Genomic DNA, 23,880 nt, shown 5'->3' on the forward strand with positions numbered 1-23,880 from the left:
TGGTCCTCCCAAAGTTCCACATCTCACATTTGTCAGCATTAAGTTCCGTCTGCCATTTATCAGCCCATTTCACCAGCTCGTGCAGATTCCACTACAGGCTTTGACAGTTATCCTCGCTATCCAGTACACCCCCAATTTTGGTGTCACCTGCAAAATTGCTGATCCAGTTTACCACATTATCATCCATATTGTTGATATAGATGACAAAAAAAAGGACCCAGCACCGATCCCCGCAGCACACCGTTCATCAGTTCCAGTCTATCCAAATGCTTATACATCCCATCTCTCGGGGTGTATGGGGTGTCAGGGAGGGGTAGCACCTCTGGTGGGCGAACATGTCGTGTCCTTTTCAAGGCGGTTAGTCCACCTTTGGTCCCCACCTGGCACTCAGCTTTCACCTGCGGCTCGCTGTAGCTGTTTGCATGCGACAGAGGCCACACCCCGAGCAATGGCTTTGACAAGCCGGCTAAACCAGGTGAGGGTAGCTGACAGGTCTCAAACCCTCGGTGAGATAGGGAGTTGTCTATCCCAGCATGTGAAGACAGACTCCGGCGGATTGAGCAGACGAGACCAATGGAAGGTCCAGTGGTCAAGAAGGCGGTCTCTGCAAGCGTCGTGGAACGTGTAGAGCAGGACAAGACACAGAAGATGTCCTGGTCATCCACTGCGCCTAGTCCCATCTCCAGCCGTCTCAACTCTGTCTTGCCACTGGATCCAAATGGGAATTGGGAAGAGAGAGTGAGGCTGATGCTGCGCAACTCTCCCTCACTTAAATCCAGATCAAATGCTAATCTGGACACCATTATAATGGTGTCGAGGTCCTCATCGACGTCGAGGATGGAGGAACAACAAAATTCCTGTCTCTTGGAATATATTCCAATTGCTTTCCTATTACTGATGTCAGGCTCACTGGTCTGTAATTTCCTGACATATTCTGAGATCTTTTCTTAAACAACGGAACAATATCAGCTATGACGAATAAGCTCTTCTCAGGCTTCCTGCCAAATACAAGTAGCATTTTGATGACAAACTCTGCCATTTTCATCATGGATCTTCTGAAGATCAGAAAATCCCTGATGAAGATGGCAGGGTTTGTCACTGAAATGTCAGTTATACTCGATACCCGTACCCAGCTGGAAATCTGAGAAGAGTTTATTCATCAGAAATGCCAGGAAAATACTCGATCCTTTTTCAATATTAGTTATCTTCTAATCCTCCAGCACCTCACCTGTGGCTAAGGATGTTTTAGATATCTCTACTTGGGCCTCTGCAATTTCTGCACTAACCTCCCACAGGGTCCAAAGGAATACCTTGTCAAGCCCTGGAGTTTTACCCACCCTAATTTGCCACAAGACAGCAAACACTTCTTCCTCTGTAATCTGTACATGGTCCATGACCTCACTGCTGCATTGCCTCACATCGATAGACTCTGTGCCCATCTCCTGAGTAAATACTGAGGCAAAAAAATCTATTTAAGACCTCCCCCATCTCTTTCAACTCCACACATAGATTACCACTCTGATTTTCCTGAGAACTAATTTTGCCCTTTGCTATCATTTTGTTCTTAATATATCTGTAGATGCCCTTAGGATTCTCCTTCGCCTTTTCTGCTAGAGCAACTCCGTGTCTTCTTTTAGTTCTCCCAAATTCCTTCTTAAGTGTTCTCTTGCATTTTTTGTACTCTTTAACTACCTCATTTGTTCCTGCCTGTCTATACCTGCTATGCAGCTCCTTTTTCCCTTAACCAGGGCCTCAATAGCTCTGGAAAACCAAGGTTCCCTAAATGTGCTCTCCTCACCTTTTATTCTGTAGGAACATACAAGCTTTGTACTCTCAAAATTTCATTTTTGATGGCCTCCACTTACCACGTACGCCTTTGCCAGAAAACAATCTACCCCAATCCACACTTGCCAGATCCTTTCTGATACTATCAACATCGACCATTCTCCAATTTAGAATCTCAACCCAAGGACCAGACCTATCGTTTTCCATAATTATGATCACTAGATGCAATATGTTCCCCTACACAAACTTCAGACACCTGCCCTGTCTCATTCCCCACTATGAGATCTAGTATGTTACTCTCTATAGTTCGATCTTCTATGTACTGATTAAGGAAACTTCCCTGAATGCATTTGACAAACTCTTTCCCATCCAGCCCTCTTACAGTATGGCATTCCTAGTCAATATGAGGAAAGTTAAAATTACCTACCATCACAACCGTATGCTCTTTGCAAGAGTCTGTGATCTCCCTACAAATTTGCTCCTCTAAATCCTGTATACAGTTGGGTGGTCTATAATATAATCCCATTAACATGGCCATACCTTTCTTTTTCTCTGTTCTACTAATAAAGCCTCACTTGATAAACTCTATATTCTGTCCTGACTGAGCACTGCTATGACATTTTTTTCCTGGCTAGTAATGCTAATCCTCCCACTCTATCGCATCTAAAACAGAACTCCAGAACACTGAGCTGCCAGTCCTGTCCCTCCCATAACCAAGTCTCACTAATGACTACATTGTCATAATTCCATGTGCTAATCCATGCCCAAAGCTCATGCTCCGTCCCTACAATACTACTTGTACTACTTGCCTTGAAATACATGCATGTCAGAACATTAGCCTCACCAAGCTCAACCTTTAAATTCCTGTCTTTGTATATCGGCTTAACAATATCTTTCTCCACAACCACCACTTTCTGTTTTGACACTCTGATTCCCATTCCCCTGAAACTCCAATTTAAACCCACCCTCCCCCATGCAGCACTAGCAAACCTTCCCGCTCAAATATTAGTTCCCCACCCCCCATCCCCATGCAGGTGATGTTATTCCATATTCATGCTTCTAAATTTATTTTATATAACTTCTATTCTTTTATAATTATTGAATGGTGTTTTTTGGTGCATGTTGCATCAACGCACCAGAGCAAATTTGTAATACCTGTAAACGCGTATGGCAAATAAGTTTAATCCTTGATCGAGTATGAGAATCTGCTTGACTTAAAGTGGCTCTGTCAGAACTTTGGAAGAGCTCTCCAGTTAGAACTGGTTTATTATTATCACTTGTTCTTGGATACAGTGGAAAGCTTTTGCTGGAATACCATCCAATCAGATCATGTAATAAATAAATACATTAAGGTAATTTTTAAAAAATTAAACAGTGCAGAATATAGTGTTGCAGCTACAGAGAAAGTGTGGTGCAGGTTAACAAGTAAAGTGCAAGGGCCACTAAAGATTGGGAGATCAAGAGTTCAACTTTAGAAGATGAGAGGTCCATTCAGGGAGTCTGATAAACTTTGACCAGCAACCAATCAACATTTGAGATTGATTGGCAAGAGCACATTAAAGGAAGGCTTTCGTTGCAGTCGATGTCACCTTAGAGAACAGAGTCACAATAGTGATCCTGAGGCTTTAGCCCTTTGAGGTTTCTGTGAAGGGAGGCTTCACTCAGAGAAAGCAAAGAAAATGAAAGCTCTAGATTAAGTTCTTTATTCCTTCTCTTCATTATTTCTGCTCAGCTAGGATAGCAGAGATGCCAGGCAGGATAGTTGAAAGCTCCACTTGCGGGATATGGGAAGGCAGGGAGACCACCAGCGTTCCTGATGACTACAACAGCGAGAAGTGCATCCAGCTGCAGCTTCTAGTAATCCACATTAAAAAGTCGGAGCTGGAACTGGATGAACTCCAGACCATTCGGGAGGCTGCAAAGTTGATAGATAGGACATATAGAGAGGTAGTTATACTCATGGTACAGGACACAGGAAACTGGGTGATAGTCAGGAAAGGGAAGGGGTTAAGGAGCCAGTGCACAGTACCCCTGTGGCCATCCCTCTCAACAACAGGTATATCACTTTGGATACTGTTGGGGAGGGATGACCTAACAAAGGTCTCTGGCACTGATTCTGCCTTTGTGACTCAGAAGGGAAGGAGGGAAAAGAGGCTGTGGTGATAGGGAATTCGTTAGTTAGGGAAACAGTCAGGAAGTTCTGTGGGCAAGAATGAGATTCCTGGATGGTATGTTGCCTCCCGGGTGCCAGGGTCCAGGATATCTTGGATTGAGTCCTCAGCATTTATAAGTGGGAGAGTGAAAAGCCACAAGTCATGGTCAATATAGGTACCATTCACATGGGTAGCACAAGTGACAAGGTTCTGCATAGGGAGTTCATGGGGTTAGGTGATAAGCTAAAGGCAGGACTTCCTGGGTTGTGATCTCAGGGTTGCTATCAGTGCCACGTTCTAGTGAGGCCAGAACTAGGAAGATTATTCAGTTTAATACGTGGCTAAAGAAGTGATGTAGAAGGAAAACGATAAGATTTTTGGATCATTGAGCTCTCTTCCAGGGAAGGTAGGACCTATAGAAGGGACGATTTGCACTTGAGCTGGAGAGAAACAAATAACCTGGTGGGAAGGTTTGTTAATGCTGCACATAGGGTTTCAACTAAAGTTGCCGGGGGATGAGAACCAGAGTGCCAGAACAGTTAGTAGAGAGGTTATGGAGGCAGATGTTGGTAAGACCTCAGACAGAGTTAGGCATCAAAAGGCTAAGCATGGTGTGACCAGTGGCCTGAGCTGCACATATTTCAATGCAAGAACTATCATAAGAAAGGCGGATAATAGTGCTGAAGATGAAGTAGCTGCTTCACAAACAGAAGCAACGTGTAATGAGGAGAGACCACTGATAAAGCAAAATTGCAGACAACAGGATGAGTTGCAACGTAAAAGGCAGACAAAATCTAAAAGGGTGAATACAGGACTGAAGGTGTTGTATTTGAATGCACGCAGTATACAGAATGAGGAAGATGAACCTGCAGCACAGTTGCAGGTTGGCAGGTATGATGATCCTGCAAGGGTTTCTCAATCACGTCTGAATGAAAATCATAGCTGGGAGCTTATTGTCCAAGCATAACACATTGTATGAAAAAGACAGGCAGGAAGGCGGGGGGGGGGGGGGGGCGGCCTTGCTCTGTTGGTAAAAAATGAAATCAAATCATTATAAGAAGGTGACATAGAGTCAGAAGTTGTTGAATCATTGTAGGTAGATCTATGTAACTGCGAGGGTAAAAAGACCCTGATGGGAGTTGTATACAGACACCCAAACGCTAGTAAGGATGTGACCTGCAAATTACAACGGCAGATAGGAAAAGCATGGCAAAGGGGCAAAGCTACAACAGTCATAGCTACAACAATCAATATGCGTGTTGATGGAGAAAATCAGGTTGGTGCTGGATTCCAGGAGGGGGAGTTTCTGGAATGCCTGTGAGATGGCTTTTTAGAGCAGCTTGTGGTTGAGCCCACTAAGGGATCAGCTATTCTGGATTGGGTGTTGCACAATGAACCAGAATTGATTAGACAGCTGAACGCAAAAGAACCCTGAGAGGAAGTTATCATAATATGATCAAATTCACCATGAAATTTGAGAAGGAGAAACTAAAGTCAGACGTATTAATATTACAGTGGAGTAAAGGGAATTACAGAGGCATAGATAGATAGACAGATATACTTTATTGATCCCGAGAGGAGTTAACCAGAGTTGATTGGAAAAGAACACTAGTAGGGATAAGCAGCAATGGCTGGAATTTCGGGAAGCAATTCGGAAGGCACAGGATATATACATCCCAAAGAGCAAGAAGTATTCTAAAGGCAAGATGACACGACTATGGCTGACAAGAGAAGTCAAAGCCAACATAAAAGCCAAAGAGAGGGCAAATAATAAACAAAGATTAGTGGGAAGTTAGAAGATTGGGAAGCTTTTAAATACCAACAAAAGGCAACTAAAAAAGTCATTAAGAGGATAAAGATGGAATACGAAAGTAAGCTAGCCAATAAGATTAAAGAGGATACCAAAAGTTTCTTCAGATGCACAAAGTGTAAAAAAGAGATGAGAGTGGATATCAGACTGTGGGAAAATGATGCTGGTGAGGTAGTAATGGGGGACAAGGAAACGGAGGAAGAACTGAATAATTATTTTGCATCATTCTTCACTGTGAAAGACCCTAGAAGTAAGGTGGGAGTTCCAGGTGTCAGAGGGGAATGAAATGTGTGAAGTTACCATAACTAGACAGAAGGTTCTTGGGAAACTGAATGATCAGAAGGTAGATAATTCACCGGGACCAGATAATGTACACCCCAGGGATCTGAAAGAGGTTATAGAAAAGATCATGAAGATATTAGTAATGATCTTTCAAGAATCAGTAGATTCTAAAATGGTTCCGGAAGATTGAAAGGTTGCAAATGTCACTCCGCTCTTCAAGAAGGGAGAAAGCCAGAAGAAAGGAAACGATAGGCCAGTTATTCTGACCTCAGTGGTTGGGAAGATGTTGGAGTGATTATTAAGGATAAGGTCTCAGGGCACTTGGAGGTTCATGATAAAATGGGCCGTAGTCAGCATGGTTTCCTCAAGGGAAAATCTTACCTAACAAATCTATTGGGATTCTTTGAAGAAGAAATAAGCAGGATAGACATTGGAGAATTGGTTGATGTCGCGTACTTCAATTTTTAGAAGGCGTTTGACACGTTGCCACACATGAGGCTGCTTAACAAGCTAAGAGCCCATGGTATTACAGGAAAGATTCTGGCATGAATAAATCAGTGGCTGATTGGCAGGAGGCAAAGTGTGGGAATAAAGGAAACTTTTTCTAGTTGGAGTAATGTGAGTAGTTTTGTGCCCCTTATCTCAGAAAGGATGTGCTAAAACTCAAGAGAGTTCAAAGAAAGTTCACAAAGATAATTCCAGAATTGAATGGCTTTTCATATGAAGAACGTTTAATGACTCTGGGCGCGTATTCCCTAGAAGAATGAGGGGTGACCTCATTGAAATCTATTGGATAGTGAAAGGCCTTGATAGAGTGAATGTGAAGAGGATGTTTATTTTGGTGGGAGAGTTTAAGACCAGAGGACACAGCCTCAGAATAGAGGGGCATCCTTTTAGGACAGAAGTAATGAGGAATGTCCTTATGTATATTTACTGACGTAGAACATAGAACATAGAATAGTACAGCACAGTACAGGCCCTTCGGCCCACAATGTTGTGCCGACCCTCAAACCCTGCCTCCCATATAAGCCCCCACCTTAGATTCCTCCATATACCTGTCTAATAGTCTCTTAAACTTCACTAGTGTATCTGCCTCCACCACTGACTCAGGCAGTGCATTCCACGCACCAACCACTCTCTGAGTAAAAAATCCTTCCTCTAATATCTCCCTTGAACTTCCCACCCCTTACCTTAAAGCCATGTCCTCTTGTATTGAGCAGTGATGCCCTGGGGAAGAGGCGCTGGCTATCCACTCTATACATTCCTCCTATTATCTTGTACACCTCTATCATGTCTCCTCTCATCCTCCTTCTCTCCAAAGAGTAAAGCCCTAGCTCCCTTAATCTCTGATCATAATGCATACTCTCTAAACCAGGCAGCATCCTGGTAAATCTCCTCTGTACCCTTTCCAATGCTTCCACATCCTTCCTATAGTGAGGCGACCAGAACTGGACACAGTACTCCAAGTGTGGCCGAACCAGAGTTTTACATCGCGACTCTTAAACTCTATCCCTCAACTTATGAAAGCTAACACCACATAAGCTTTCTTAACTACCCTATCCACCTGTGAGGCAACTTTCAGGGATCTGTGGACATGTACCCCCAGATCCCTCTGCTCCTCCACACTGCCAAGTATCCTGCCATTTACTTTGTACTCTGCCTTGGAGTTTGTCCTTCCAAAGCGTACCACCTCACACTTCTCCAGGTTGAACTCCATCTGCCACTTCTCAGCCCACTTCTGCATCCTATCAATGTCTCTCTGCAATCTTCGACAATCCTCTACACTACCTACAACACCATCAACCTTTGTGTTGTCTGCAAACTTGCCAACCCCCCCCCCTTCTACCCCCACATCCAGGTCGTTAATAAAAATCACAAAAAGTAGAGGTCCCAGAACAGATCCTTGTGGGACACCACTAGTCACAATCCTCCAATCTGAATGTACTCCCTCCACCACCACCCTCTGCCTTCTGCAGGCAAGCCAATTCTGAATCCACCTGGCCAAACTTCCCTGGATCCTATGCCTTCCAAATTTCTGAATAAGCCTACTGTGTGGAACCTTGTCAAATGCCTTACTAAAATCCATATAGATCACATCCACTGCACTACCCTCATCTATATGCCTGGTCACCTCCTCAAAGAACTCTATCAGGCTCTATCCTATTAGACACGATCTGCCCTTCACAAAGCCATGCTGACTGTCTCTGATCAGACCATGATTCTCTAAATGCCTATAGATCCTATCTCTGAGAATCTTTTCCAACAGCTTTCCCACCACAGGCGTAAGGCTCACTGGTCTATAATTACCCGGACTATCCCTACTACCTTTTCTGAACAAGGGAACAACATTCGCCTCCCTCCAGTCCTCCAGTGCCATTCCCGTGGACAATGAGGACATAAAGATCCTAGCCAGAGGCTCAGCAATCTCTTCTCTCGCCTCGGGGAGCAGCCTGGGGAATATTCCGTCAGGTCCTGGGGACTTATCTGTCCTAATGTATTTTAACAACTCCAACACCTCCTCTCCCTTAATATCAACATGCTCCAGAACATCAACCTCACTCATATTGTCCTCACCATCACGAAGTTCCCTCTCATTGGTGAATACCGAAGAGAAGTATTCATTGAGGACATCACTCACTTCCACAGCCTCCAGGCACATCTTCCCACCTTTATCTCTAATCGGTCCTACCTTCACTCCTGTCATCCTTTTTTTCTTCACATAATTGAAGAATGCCTTGGGGTTTTCCTTTAGCCTACTCGCCAAGGCCTTCTCATGCCCCCTTCTTGCTCTTCTCAGCCCCTTCTTAAGCTCCTTTCTTGCTTCCCTATATTCCTCAATAGACCCATCTGATCCCTGCTTCCTAAACCTCATGTATGCTGCCTTCTTCCACCTCACTTGTCACCCATGGTTCCTTCACCCTACCATTCTTTATCTTCCTCACCAGGACAAATTTATCCCTTACATCCCACAAGAGATCTCTAAACATCGACCACATGTCCATAGTACATTTCCCTGCAAAAACATTATCCCAATTCACACCCGCAAGTTCTAGCCTTATAGCCTCATAATTTGCCTTTCCCCAATTAAAAATTTTCCTGTCCTCTTTGATTCTATCCTTCTCCATGATAATTATAAAGGCCAGGGAGCGGTGGTCACTGTCCCCCAGATGCTCACCCACTCAGAGATCTGTGACCTGACCCGGTTCATTACCTAGTACTAGATCTAGTATGGAATTCCCCCTGGTCGGCCTGTCCACATACTGTGACAGGAATCCATCCTGGACACACTTAACAAACTCTGCCCCATCTAAACCCTTGGAACTAATCAGGTGCCAATCAATATTAGGGAAGTTAAAGTCACCCATGATAACAACCCTGTTATTTTTGCACCTTTCCAAAATCTGCCTCCCAATCTGCTCCTCTGTATCTCTGCTGCTACCAGGGGGCCGATAGAATACCCCCAGTAGAGTAACTGCTCCCTTCCTGTTCCTGACTTCCACCCATATTGACTCAAAAGAGGATCCTGCTACATTACACACCCTTTCTGTAGCTGTAATAGTATCCCTGACCAGTAATGCCACCCCTCCTCCCCTTTTTCCGCCCTCACTATCCCTTTTAAAGCACCGAAATCCAGGAATATTGAGAATCCATTCCTGCCCTGGTGCCAGCCAAGTCTCTGTAATGGCCACTACATCATAATTCTATGTATGTATCCAAGCTCTCAGTTCATCACCTTTGTTCCAGATGCTTCTTGCATTGAGGTACACACATTTCAGCCCTTCTACCTTACTGTCTTTACACCGTTTATTCTGCTTCTCTTTCCTCAAAGCCTCTCTGTATGTTAGATCTGGCTTTACTCCATGCACTTCTTTCACTGCTCTATCGCTCTGGGTCCCATCCCCCTCGCAAATTAGTTTAAACCCTCCCAAACCATGCTAGCAAACCTACCTGCGAGGATATTGCTCCCCCTCGAGTTCAGGCACAACCCATCCAATCTGTACAGGTCCCACCTTCCCCAGAAGAGATTCCAATGATCTAAAAATCTAAAACCCTGCTCCCTGCACCAACTCCTCAGCCACATATTCAACTGCCATCTCCTCCAATTCTTACCATCACTGTCACGTAGCACTGGCAGTAATCCTGAGAACATCACCCTTGCGGTCCTGTTCTTCAGCCTTCTGCCTAATTCCCGAAACTCACTCTTCAGGACCTCATCCCTATTCCTGCCTATGTCATTGGTCCCAACATGTATCACGACTTCTGGTTGCTTTCCCTCTCGTACCAGGATGTCGTGCACCCGGTCAGAGACATCCCGGACCCTGGCACCCAGGAGGCAACAAACCATGCGGGTGTCCTTCTCACGCCCACAAAATCTCCTGTCTGCTCTCCTGACTATAGAGTCTCCAATGATGACAGCTCTCCTCTTCTCCATCCCACCCTTCTGCACCACAGGGTCAGACTCAGTGCCGGAGGCCCTGCCACCGTGGCTCACACCTGGTCGGTCGTCCCGGCCAACAGTATCCAGGACGGTAAACTTATTATTCAGGGGAATGGCTACAGGGGTGCTCTGCGCTACCTGTCTGCTCACCTTTGCTTTCCCCCCTCTGACTGTCAACCAACGACCTGCTTCCGACAGCCTAGGTGTGACTACCTCCCTGTAGCTCTCATCTATGACTGCCTCATTCTCCCTTATGAGTCGAAGGTCATCCAGCTGCTCCAGATTCCTTACACGGTCTTCCAGATTGCCCAGCCGTACGCACTTCTGGCAGATGTGACTCTGCGGGAGAGGGGAGTTCCCCCAAGACTGCCACATCTCACATGAGAGGCACATCACCATCTCAGGAGACATTGTAAAAACTAACTGCGAGTTAGCTTGTCCTCCGTCTCTTCTCATCGAAGCCTCTCGAGTCAAAGCCTCTAAGCTCCACTCCTTCACTTGAAAGTCTTTACGTATATTTAAAGTGGGGGTTTATAGATTCTTGATTGATCAGAACATGAAGGGATATGCGGCGAAGGCAGGAAATTAGGACCAAGAGGAAAATTGGATCAGTCATGATGAAATGGCAGAGCAGACTTGATGGGCCAAATAGCCTAGTTCTGCTCCTATTGTCACAACCATGGATTTGGCAGCGCAGTAGATATGGCAATTGTGCTTGTGAATGTGCACTTGTCAGCTAATTATTGTTTAATCATGATAGTATTTAACTCCATACTTGTCGTCGTAGTGCTTGTCGAGACTTGGACAGAGCACAGCAACGCTTCTCTTTTGTTTGCATCTATCTTGCCTGAGAAATTGGGCTGTCTAGTCAACTGACTCGGAAGACTCCTGGAATTCGTTTAATAATTAGATGTTCTTTTCAGCCACAGTGTAGGCTTCGTTTCCCACTTGAGAGTTTTAGTTAATGGCCCTGTTTGGCCAAGCGTTTATTGTTTTATTTTCCCCTTTAACACTGTTCGCATTAAAGTTTTGTGAACTATCGACCCACTTTAGTGTCTCTCACTCCGCACTTGGGCCATATTTGAACCCGGTGACATCTATATCATGGTCTTATGGTATTAAGAGCAGGATAGAAACTGTCCTTGAGTCTGACAGATTGTGCTTTCATGTCTTTTTATCTTTGAGGATCTCTGAGGATCTATCCTGGGTTCAACATACTGATGCAATTACAAAGAAGGCACAACAGTGATAATGGCTACATTTCATTAGGAGTTTGTGGAGACCTGGTTTGTACCATGGAGAGCATTCTAACCGGTTGCATTGCAGCCTGGCAACATTCCCCCTAGTCTTTTTTACAGCTGCATGGATCAACCATTGCTCTGAGCAGGAAATTTTTACACAGCCTGAAAACAGCAAGGCACTTTAATTTTTTTTTGTAATATGCATACTATGAATATTTAGAATGAAAATTGAAAATTTTCATACTTCTGATTTTATGTATTAATTGAACCATATAATAAAATACAATACAACAAAGAAAATCTTTCACATTTCATAAACTTTTTCTCGTCTGTCTTTATTACAAATCCATTCCCTATAAATGTCACCCAGATTAATATTGCAGCCAGATGAAAGATACGTCCTAATCCTCATAAGATCATTGAAGTGTTCCACTTCTCATCTGCTTCTGGATTTACATTTCATTGAGTTCACCAGACTGAGTCCAGGTTCGCAATCAGCTCTAGAAGTTGGCCACCAGTTTATTAACAATGAGTTTATGACTCCCATTCTGTGTTTATTGTTAGAATTTATAACAGTGTTTTAACTTTGAAACACTGGCAATGTAAATATGTTGAAGTTCTAAAATGTTTCAAAGTAAAGGTGGTACTTTCTTTTTGAAAATTTATAGATTATATTCAGTAACATAATTAATTACAGGGTATTTCACGATTATATTCACATTATATAAAAGAAAATTCCAGCAGTACAGAAACAATGGCTATGAGCATGGGAGCATTTCACTTACTGCGCAGGTGTGCACCCACACAGCTTAGAAGGAACTGTGCTCTGTTATGGAGGGGCCACTGCAGGGGACTGGAAAAGGCTGCAGGAAGCTGTAAACTCAGTCAGCTCCATCATGGACACTAGTCTCTCCAGCATCCAGGATATCTCCAAAAGGCAATGCATCAGAAAGGTGGCATCTATCATTACAGACCCCAATTAGCCAGGACATGCCCTCTTCTCAATGCCACCATCAAGAAGGAGGTACAGGAACCTGAAGACACACATTTAACGTTTGAGGAACAGCTTCTTCTCCTCCGCCATCAGATTTCTGAATGAACTATGAACCCATGAGCACTGCCTCATAATTTTTTTTCTCTTTTTGCTCTATTTATTTAATTTAAGTTTTATATATTCTTATTGTAATCTGTAGCTTTTATGATTATGTATCGCAATGTACTGCTACTGCAAAACATCAAATTTCACAATGTATGCCAGTGGCGTTAAACCTGATTCTGATTCTGAATATTCTTAAATACTGAATTAAGAATTTTTAAATATTTTATCTTTCACCCTTAACCTTTAGTTCTAATTTCACCCAATCTCACTGGAAAAAGCCTGTCAATGTCTGACTTCCTTCCTTTCCTCAACTTCTTCTTCTCTATCTCATTGAACAGGTTAGTTACAGATGTCTATTACAATCTATCGACTCCCACAGCTAATGCAAATACAACACATATCTCAGCTTTTCTGGTGGCTGGAACTGGTGTCATAAACGAAGGCAATTACAAGGGTTAGAAGGCAGATCTGGCTAAAATTGACTGGCAGTATATATATAATAAATAGGAAGTGAAAGATAATTAATAAAACATTTTATAGTTATTAGTTAAGATATATTCTGGGGCAGCACAGTAACGTAGTGGTTAGCACAATGCCTTACATTACAGGTGACCCGGGTTCAATTCCCATCACTGCCTGTAAGGAACTTGATCATGTTCTCCCCACGACCACGTTGGTTTCCGCCGGGTGCTCCAGTTTCCTCCCACAGTCCAAAGACATACTGGTTGGTAGGTTGGTAGGTCATTGACCCATGCTCAGGAATAGGATTAAATCAGGGGATTGCTGGGCAGCACAACTCGAAGAGCCTATTCCACACTGTACCTCAATAAATAAAATAAAAATATTCCTTTGAGAGGAATGATTGATCCGTGACTAATCAAGATAAAGATGGATAAAAAGGGCTAAGTGTTGTGGATATGTGTGGTAGGTAAGATTACTATCTAGGAGTTAAGTGCCGTCCTTTTTACCTAACACGGGAGATCTCCAGGATCATTTTGGTAGTGGTATACATTCCACCTCAGGCCAATGTCAATCAGGCTTTAGATGATCTGAACAATGGGATCAACATGCATGAAACAGCACACTCTTTTAACGCCTTCACCATCATTCTGGGGGATTTTAACCAGGCCAGTTTGAAAAAATCACGAAGCAATTACCATCAACAGATCACTTGCAATACCAAAGGAAACAACACACTGGACCACTGTTACACCAACATCAAGAATGCCTACCATGCTATTCCACACCCTCACTTCGGGAAGTCTGATCACCTGGCTGTACTTCTACTCCCTGAGTATAGGCAGAGACTGAAGACTGCAGCACCAGTAGAGGGGACCAAGAAGGTATGGACAATGGAAGCACAGGAGTGCCTATAGGACTGCTTTGAGTCGCAGGACTGGGCTGTATTCAGGGATTCATCTCCGAACCTGGATGAGGAAGCTGCAGTTTTTACTGACTTCATTAAAACCTGTGTGGATGAGTGTGTGCTCACAAAGACTTACTGTATATTCCCAAACCAAAAGCCACGGATGAACCAGGAGATATGTCATCTGCTGAAGGCTGGATCTGTGGCATTCAAGTCTGGCAACCCAGGCCTGTACCAGAAAACCAGGTATGATTTGCGGAGGGCTATTTTAAGGATGAATAGACAATTTTGAATGAGGTTGGAGGCGACATCGGATGTATGACAACTCTGGCAGGGTTTGCAAGACATTACTTCCTACAAAGCAAAGCCCAATAGCATGAATGGCAGCGATGCTTCACTACCAGATGAACTCAATGCCTTGTATGCCCGCTTTGAAAGGGAGAACACAACTACAGCTGTGAAGATCCCTGCTGCACCTGATGACCCTGTGAACTCTGTCTCAGAGGCCTATGTCAGGCTGTCTTTAAAGAGAGTGAACCCTCGCAAGGCGGAAGGTCCCGATGGAGTACCCGGTAAGGCTCTGAAAACCTGTGCCAACCAGCTGCCGGGAGTATTCAAAGACATTTTCGACCTCTCACTGCTATGGGCACCTAAGAAGAATAATGTGAGCTGCCTTAATGACTATCGCCGGGTAGCACTCACATCTACAGTGATGAAATGCTTGAGAGGTTAGTCATGACTCGAATGAACTCCTACCTCAGCAAGGGCCTGGACCCGTTGCAATTTGCCTATCACTACAATAGGTCAATGGCAGATGGAATCTCAATGGCTCTCCATATGGCTTTAGACCACCTGGACAACACAATCACCTATGTCAGGATGCTATTCATTGACTATAGCTCTGCATTTAACACAATCATTCTCACAATCCTGACTGAGAAGTTGCAGAACCTCAGCCGTTGTACCTCCCTCTGCAATTGGATCCTCGACTTTCTAACTGGGAGACCACGATCTGTGCAGATTGATGATAACATCTCCTCCTTGCTGATGATCAACTCTGGGGCACCTCAGAGGTGTGTGCTTTGCCCATTGCTCTACTCTCTATAGACCCACAACTGTCTGGCTAGGTATAGCTAAAATACCATCGATAAATTTGCTAATGATACAAGCATTGTTGGTAGAATCTCAGTCGGTGACAAGAGGGCGTACAGGAGTGAGATATGCCAACTAGAGGATTGGTGTCGCTGCAACAACCTGGCATTCAATGTCAGTAAGACGAAAGAGCTAATTGTGGACTTCAGGAAGCGTTAGACAGAGGAACACATACCAATCCTCATAGAGGGATCGGAAGTGGAGAGAGTGAGCAGTTTCAAGTTCCTGGGTGTCAAGATCTCTGAGGATCTAACCTGGTCCCGACACATTGATGCAGTTATAAAGAAGGCAAGACAGTGACTATACTTCATAAGGAGTTTGAAGAGATTTGGTATGTCAACAAATACATTCAAAAACTTATATAGATGTACCGTGGAGAGAATTCTGACAGGCTGCATCACTGTCTGGTATGGAGGGGCTACTGCACATGACTGAAAGAAGCTGCAGAGGGTTGTAAATCTAGTCAGCTCCATCTCGGATACTAGCCTACAAAGTACCCAGGACATCTTCAAGGAGCTGTGTCTCAGAAAGGCAGCGTCCATTATTAAGGACCTCCAGCACCCAGGGCATGCCCTTTTCTCACTGTTACCATCAGGCAGGAGGTACAAATGCCTGAAGGCACACACTCAGCAATTCAGGAACAGCTTCTTCCCGTCTGTCATCCGATTCCTAAATGGACATTGAACCCTTGGACACTACCTCACTTTTTTAATATATATTATTTTGTTTTTTTTGCACAACTTTTAATATATTCAATAAATGTATACTGTAATTTATTTACTTATTTATTATTATTATTATTTTGTTCTATATTATGTATTGCATTGAGCTACCACTGCTAAGTTAACAAATTTCACAACACATGCTGGTGAAAATAAACCCGATTCTGATTTGGAATTGAAATGCACTCCTTGCTACCACTCTGGTTTGCAGGATGAGACCATAAGCCCAACTCCAATTTTCTCTCACATCCCAAAGATATGATAGCTAGCATGTTAGTTGGCCACTGCAACTAACTCCTGATTGGTGAAGAGTTGAAGGGCATTTGAGAGAGAATTTGTTACAGGGAAATCATTAGGGGAACGGAAATGATGGAATTGATGGAATTGTTGCAATAGTTCTGGATCACCAGCATAGACTTGAAGGGCCAAATAGTCTCTTCTTTCTGTGTTGTAAGGAAATATGATCTATTAGAGAATGGTGTTAGTGATTCAGGAGTTAAGGATTTACTCAGTATCAATTCAAGTGAGAACCAGTTTTCAGTTCTTATGTAAATTGCAAGCAGTAATTAGTTTAAAACCAAAAGGTCAACTTTGTAAACAAACTGTGCTATATACAGAGTACAGGTTCGTCAGAGATACAGTTTGCAAACTGACATGACCATGAGATGATCTTGTATGCTAAAGCAAAATACAGGACAAGGGGGTATGTCAATTGGCATGCATCAAACCAGATGACACCATCAATAAGTTATTGTTGCATCAGTGTGAGCTTCCAGACTGGCACATCAAACATGGTCATGGGCATATTTGTCCTTTCTATAAATAATGAGGATACTTGTGTACTCATAAACACAAGAGATTCTACAGATGCTGGAACACACACAAATGCTGGAGGAATTCAGCATGTCAGACATGTTGACTTGCTAACTTCCTCCAATATATGGTGTGTATTTGTGTACTAGACCGTAAGCCCTCACAACTTTAATTTTGGGTTTTCTGGTCCTGTCCTCAGAAGCCTTTTGACCAACCATGTGAATTATTTTGTCTCAGCAAAAGCATTTGAATATTGAAAGCTGTCTTATCAGATGTGGTGTGCTCCCATTTTAAATATATGATTCATAAACCCATTAGTTAGACTCAAATATTGAAATAAACTGTACCATTGTAGCTTTCAAAATTGTACCCCCCCCCCTGGAAGTTTTCATGTTTTATTCTTTTACAACATGGAATCACAATGGATTTAATTTGGCGTTTTAGACACCAATCAACAGATAAAGACTCTTTCGTGTCAAACCGAAAATTTCTACAAATTGATCTAAATTAATTACAAATATAAAACACAAAATAATTTATTACATAAGTATTCGCCCCCTTCAAGTAGTATTTAGTAGATGCACCTTTGGTAGCAATTACAGCCTACCAAAGGTGCATCAGCTTTGCACGTCTGGATACTGCAATTTTTCCCCATTCCCCTTTCCAAAACTGCTCAAGCTCTGTCAGATTGCATGGGGATCGTACGTAAACAGCCCTTTTCAAGTCTAGCCACAAATTCTCAATTGGATTGAGGTCTGGTCTCTGACTTGGCCACTCCAGGACAGTAACTGTTGTTTTTAACCCTTTCCTGTACGATTTGCTTTATGCTTGGGGTCATTCTCTTGCTAGAAAACAAATCTTCTCCCAAGTTGCAGTTCTCTTGCAGACTACCATCAGGATTTCCCTGTATTTTGTGGTATTAATTTTACCCTCCACTTTCACAAGCCTTTCAGGGCCTGTTGCAGTGAAGCATCCCTACAGCATGATGCAGCCACCACCATGCTTCACAGTAGGGATGGTGTGTTATTGATAATGTGCATAATCCAAACATAGCATTTGGTCTGATGGCCAAAAAGCTCAATTTTAGTTTCATTAGACCATAGAACCTTCTTCCAGCTAACTTCGGAGTCTCCCACGTGTCTTCTGGAAAACTTTAACGGAGATTTCATGTGAGATTTTTCAACAGTGGCTTTCTGTTTGCCACTCTCCCATAAAGCAGTGACTGGTGAAGCATCCAGGCAATGGTTATTGTATGTGCAGTCTCTCCTATCTCAGCCACTGAGCTTGTAACTCCTCCAGAGCTGTCATAGGTCTCTTGGTCACCTTCCTCACTAGTCCTTTTCTTGCACAGTCACTCAGTTTTTGAGGATAGCCTGCTATAGGCAGATTTACAGCTGTGCCATATTCTGTCCATTTCTTGATGATTGATTTAACTGTACTCCAAGGGATTATCAGTGACTTGGAAATTTTCTTGTATCCATCTCCTGACTTGTGCTTTTCAATAACCTTTTAGTGGTGTTGCTTGGAGTGTTCTTTTGTCCCCGTAGTGTAGTTTTTGCCAGGGTACTGACTCATTAGCAGTTGGATCTTCCAGATACAGGTGTATTTTTAACTATAATCAATTGAAACACCTTGACTGCACACAGGTCTCCAAAAGCAGATCTCTACTTATCTAATTATGTGACTTCTAAAACCAATTGCCCACATGAGTGATGATTTGGTGTGTCATTTTAAAGGGGGTGAATACTTCATGCAACCAATTATTTTGTGTTTTATATTTGCAATTAATTTAGATCCCTTTGTAGAGATTCATTTTCACCTTGACATGAAATAATCCTTTTCTTTTGATCAGTACATATTAAAAAAAATGAATTAAATCCACTGTGATTCAATGTTGCAAAACAAGGAAACAGGATAACTTCCCAGGGAGAATACTTCTTATAGGTACTGTATCTGAGTTCAGGGAGATTCTATTGAGAGTGTCTCCAAGAGGCTACTTGCTGTGATGAATAAAGACCTTTTATATAAAACAGCTTCAGTCTCTTAGTAACTCAGTCCACAGTTACATCAAATGGGACTAAAGTTCTCCTGGACACAACTGCCAGCATCCTAGGGTCTGAAAAGTGGCTGCAGAGACAGTAGGTGCATTGGTCGTCATCTTCCAAAGTTCTCTAGATTCTGGAAAGGTCCCTGTGGCTTGTAAAACCACAAATATAATGGCCTTACCAAGAAAGGAGGGAGCCAAAGAGTTAAAATCTATAGGGCAGGTTGCTAAACATCTGACTGTAGAACACTCTCTTCTAATTCAGTCACACACAGAAATACACCACTAGTTTATGCTTTCTCCGTCAACGGCATGCAAGCCACAATACTAACCAACAGGGCTATGGAGCAGCCATTCTCAGTGAAGACTTGTGTTAAGCAAAGGTTTCTCATCACCCCAATCTATCTTTGCTGTATTGTTGCCTCTCACTTCTGATAAAAGTTCAATGGGAGTGAAGCTAATCATTAAAGCTAATGGAACTAAGGTAAATACTCTCCAAATCTGAAAATGGAGAGAGACTACAGAATTCCATTCAAAATAGGGATCTGGATGTTTTGTGTGTAAAATAGAGGAGATAGCTGGCAAGTACAGCTAGTATTTAAGGCAACAAATGAAACAGTTGATTTTAATGGAAAGTGATTAAGTATAATTGTGAAGAAGTTTTAATACTGCTGTACTTGACCACTTCTGGAGTGCAGTTTATAGTTTTGCCCTCACTTAATTCATATGCATGCATTGGAATAATTCACTCAGTTCATTCTCTGATGAAGGTTGACCAAATTGAGTCTATTCTCTATAAGATCTGAAGTGATTTTATTGAGAATTTTCAGCATCTGAATGGCCTTGACATGTAGATGAAGAGAGAACATTTCCTGTCACAGGGTAACCATGAACCACAGAAACAAAATTTTTCAGAGCAAGGCAGTTCCTATTTTGGATGGAGATGAGAATGGTGTTTCTTTGGAATTCTATACCCCAGAGAGTAGTGCAGGCATGACCATCTAATATATTTAAGAATGAGAAAGGTTGTTAGATTGTAGTGGAGTCCAGGATGATGGAATGCGAAGTGAAACCAAGATCAGAACTCACTAAATTGCAGACCGAACTCAGGGAAGTGTATGCCACACAGTCAAACTTTTTTGTCATATACAAGGATGGTGAAGTACAGATGAAGTGAAAGCATGCTTGCAGAAACTTCAAAGGCATGAAGATTCAAGATAGCCTCTATTTTTTACATTCTCGTAAAGGTGAGACTGTCTAATAATTTTACGTATGCGGTGGTGGAACCTTTTAAGAATTTGCAGATCCCTCAAACGCGTTAGATTGTTAAAGTGAAACTTCACTTAGGTGAAAAGCCTTTTTGCATATGTGCTTAACATTAGGAAGAAGAGATGTAACTATTTGAGTAATGGAGGACAATAAATACTGTTGCTTGTAAAAAGAACTTTATCTGCAGCATTAAGATAAAACAGACTTTTAGCGGGAAGATAGAAAATTGGGATGCTTTTAAAAACCTACAGAGAGCAACTAAAAGAATCATTAGAAGGGAAAAGGTGAAATATAAAAGCAAGCTAGAAATGATATCAAAGTGGACAGTAAAAGCTTTTCAAGGATATAAAAAATAAAAGAGAGATGAGAGTAGATATAGGACTGCGAGAAAATGAGGATGGAGAAATAATAACAAGGGACAAGGAGATAGCAGATGAACTAAATGAGTATTTTGCATTAGTCTGCACTGTGGAGGATATTAGCAGTTTGCCAGATGTTGTAGTGTGTGATGGAAGAGAAGTGAGTGCAGTTACTATTATAAGGGAGAAGGTGCTCAAAAAGCTGAAAGACCTAAGTGTACTGTCATGGTCCGGTCTGTGAAACCCGCATCCTGGTTCACGGTCCGGTCCGTGTACTCCGGACTCTGGGTCTTCCGCTCTCCCTTGCTTCAGTTGGGCTTAATCATAGGCACCTGATTCTCGTCTTGGGGCTGGGAATATAAGTGGCCCTGGGGTTGAGTATGGTTGCCGGTTTGTCTCGTTAGTATTCCCTTGGAGTAATCTGCTGGTGGAAGGCTAGAGCAGCCATTTGTGATCTCTAGGCCTGGTTGGAGGACCACCGCTTCATGGATCCTTGTTGTCTCTTGTTGGAGCAGTCATTGTGGTATGGATTTGGCTGTTTCTGGTGCCAGCTGAGTGGCTGTTTGCCACTCTGAGCTAGATATGGACTCGACTGTTTCCGTGGCCAGCCTAGGTTGCTGGCCGCCCTGAGACTTGGAGCCACCCTGGATTGAGCTCCCTTTCTGTCCTAGTCTCTGTGGGGTAAGTCAGGTTATCTTTGCTGTTACCCTGCGGCTGGACCTGTCCCTTCCTGTCCTTGCCCCTGTGAAGTAAGTCAGGCTGTCTTTGCCGTTATCCTATGCTGGGATCTGTCCCTTCCTGTCCTTGCCTCTGTGGGGTAAGTCAGGCTGTTCTTGCTGTTACCCTGAGGCTGGTCTGTTCCCTTCCCCTCTTCATCTGAATCCCTAACAGTTTCCTCGGTGGTTTACCTCGGCGGTCATTCCGGCTCTGCATCCCAGTAAGCATCCTGGCCTGGCGTCCAAGGAAGGGGCCTGGCCCTTCAAAAGTATCCTGGCCCTCCATCCTTGGAAGGTTCCTGGCCCTGTGCTCTAAGGAGGAGCCTAACTCAAGGGCCTAACCAACCTGAGCCTGCGTCCAGTCCTGTAGCCACGCCATGTCCTCACCTAGTTCTGGGGTCCGAGCCCAAGTCAAGACCCAGATTCTGGGTCCTTGTCCAGTCTCTAGCTCAGAGTCCAAGCCCAGGCTCCTAGTTCCCAGTTCCTGGTCCTGGTCCTGGTCCAGCTTTCCTAGCCAAGGTCCTAGCCCAAGTCTGTGTTCCTGTCCCAGCTCCTAGACTGTGTCCTGTCCCGTACCTAACGCTAGTCCAGTGCAGTTCCCAGTACTTCAGTGTCTGCATCTTGCATTTGGGTCCGCCTTCAGCACACTCTTATGACAGGTACATAAGTCACCGAGACCAAGTGACTACACCCTAGAGTTCTGAAAGATATAGCATTAGAGATCGTGGAGGCATTAGCAATGATCTTTCAAAAAAAAAAATCTTTGGACTCTGGCATTGTGCCAGAGGACTGAAAAATTGCAAATGTCACTACACTGCAAAGGAGGAAGGTAGCAGAAAGGAAATTATAGACCAGTTAGCCTGACCTCAGTGGCTGGGAATATGTTGGAGTCAATTGTTAAGGATGAGATTATGGAGTACTTGGTAACACAGGACAAGATAGGACAAAGTCAGTGTGGCTTCCCTCAGGGAAAATCTTGCTTGACAAACCTGTTGGAGTTCTTTGAGGGGATTACAATTAGGATAGATAAAGAGGATGCAGTGGATGTTGTATATTTGGATTTTTAGAAGACCTTTGAGAAGGTGCCACACGGGAGGCTAATTACCAAGTTAAGTGCCCATGGTATTACGGGAAAGTTACTAACATGGTTAGATCATTGGTTAATTGGTAGGGGGCGGCGAGTAGGAATAAAAGGATCCTTGTCTGGTTGGCTGCCAGTTGCTTGTGGTGTTCCGCAAGGGTCAGTGTTGGTACTGCTTGTATGCTGTATATCAATGATTTAGATGATAGAACAGATGGCTTTGTTGCCAAGTTTGCAGATGATATGAAGATTGGTTCAGGAGCAGGTAGTGTTGAGGAAACGGGTAGGCTGCAGAAGGACTAGGACAGATTGGGAGAACGGGCAAAAAAGCGGCAAATGAAATACAATGTTGTAAAATGCATGGTCATGCACTTTGGTAATAGAAATAAATGTGCAGATTATTTTCTAAACAGGGAGAAAATCTGAAAATGTGAGATGCACCAAGATTTTAGTCCTTGTGCAACACACCTTTAAGGTTAACTTGCAGGTTGAGTCCGTGGTGAGGAAGGCAAATGCCATGTCAGCATTCATTTCAACAGGTCTAGAATACAAAAGCAGGGATGTGATGCTGAGGCTTTATAAGGCACTGGTGAGGCTGCTCCTTGAGTATTGTGAACAGTTTTGGGCTCCTCATCTAAGAAAAGATTTGCTGCCATTGGAGAGGGTTCAGAGAAGGTTCACAAGGATGATTCCGGGAAATAAAGGGTTATCATACAAGGAACGTTTGATCACTCTAGTTCTGTACTCGCTGGAATTTAGAAGCATGAGGGTGGATCTCATTGAAATCTTTCAAAATGTTAAAAGGCCTAGACAGTAGATGTGGAAAAGATGTTTCCCATGACAGGGAGTCTAGGAAAAGAGGGCACAACCTCAGGATAGAGGGGCGTCCATTTAAAACAGATGCAGAGGGATTTCTTCAGCCAGAGGGTGGTGAAGTTGTGAAATTTGTTACCACAGGCAACTGTGGAGATCAGGCCATTGGGTGTATTTAAGGTAGGTACTATATTGGATATGGCATCAAAGGTTACAGGGAGAAGGCCAGGGAGTGGGGTTGAGGAGGGTAATAAAGGATGGCATGATTGAATGGCAGAACAGACTTGATGGGCCAAATGGCATTATTCTGCTCTTATGGACTTTCAAAGTTAGAGGTGTAACTTGTGTAGCTTTACGTGAAAGCCAGAATTGCACTGTTGAATTATTGGCTAGCAACATGTCATTTTTAAATGAAACTTATGCAAAATTTTATAGTAACTTTCAGGCCTACCAAGTCTGTATTTCATCAGCAGCATTGCTATTTGTTAGGAAATGTAGAGGAGGCTTGATCCAAACATATCCTCTCTATATATTTTGCATGTTTTTTTAAAATCACTTTAACAATAAACAACAAAATAACAAGCAATGAGAGCCCATAAAACAAGTGGGAATGGATACTTAACATAACAAGGGAGTTGAAGGCTAGGGGCAACTGGTTGAGGCTGGCTGGTTCAATGCATGGACAAGGATTGTGGAAGCAAGCTGGGTTTAAATAGGCTGCAGGTGATGAGTTGGAA

Source organism: Mobula hypostoma, chromosome 9, assembly GCF_963921235.1.
Source record: "Mobula hypostoma chromosome 9, sMobHyp1.1, whole genome shotgun sequence".
NCBI classification, from domain to species: domain Eukaryota; kingdom Metazoa; phylum Chordata; class Chondrichthyes; order Myliobatiformes; family Myliobatidae; genus Mobula; species Mobula hypostoma.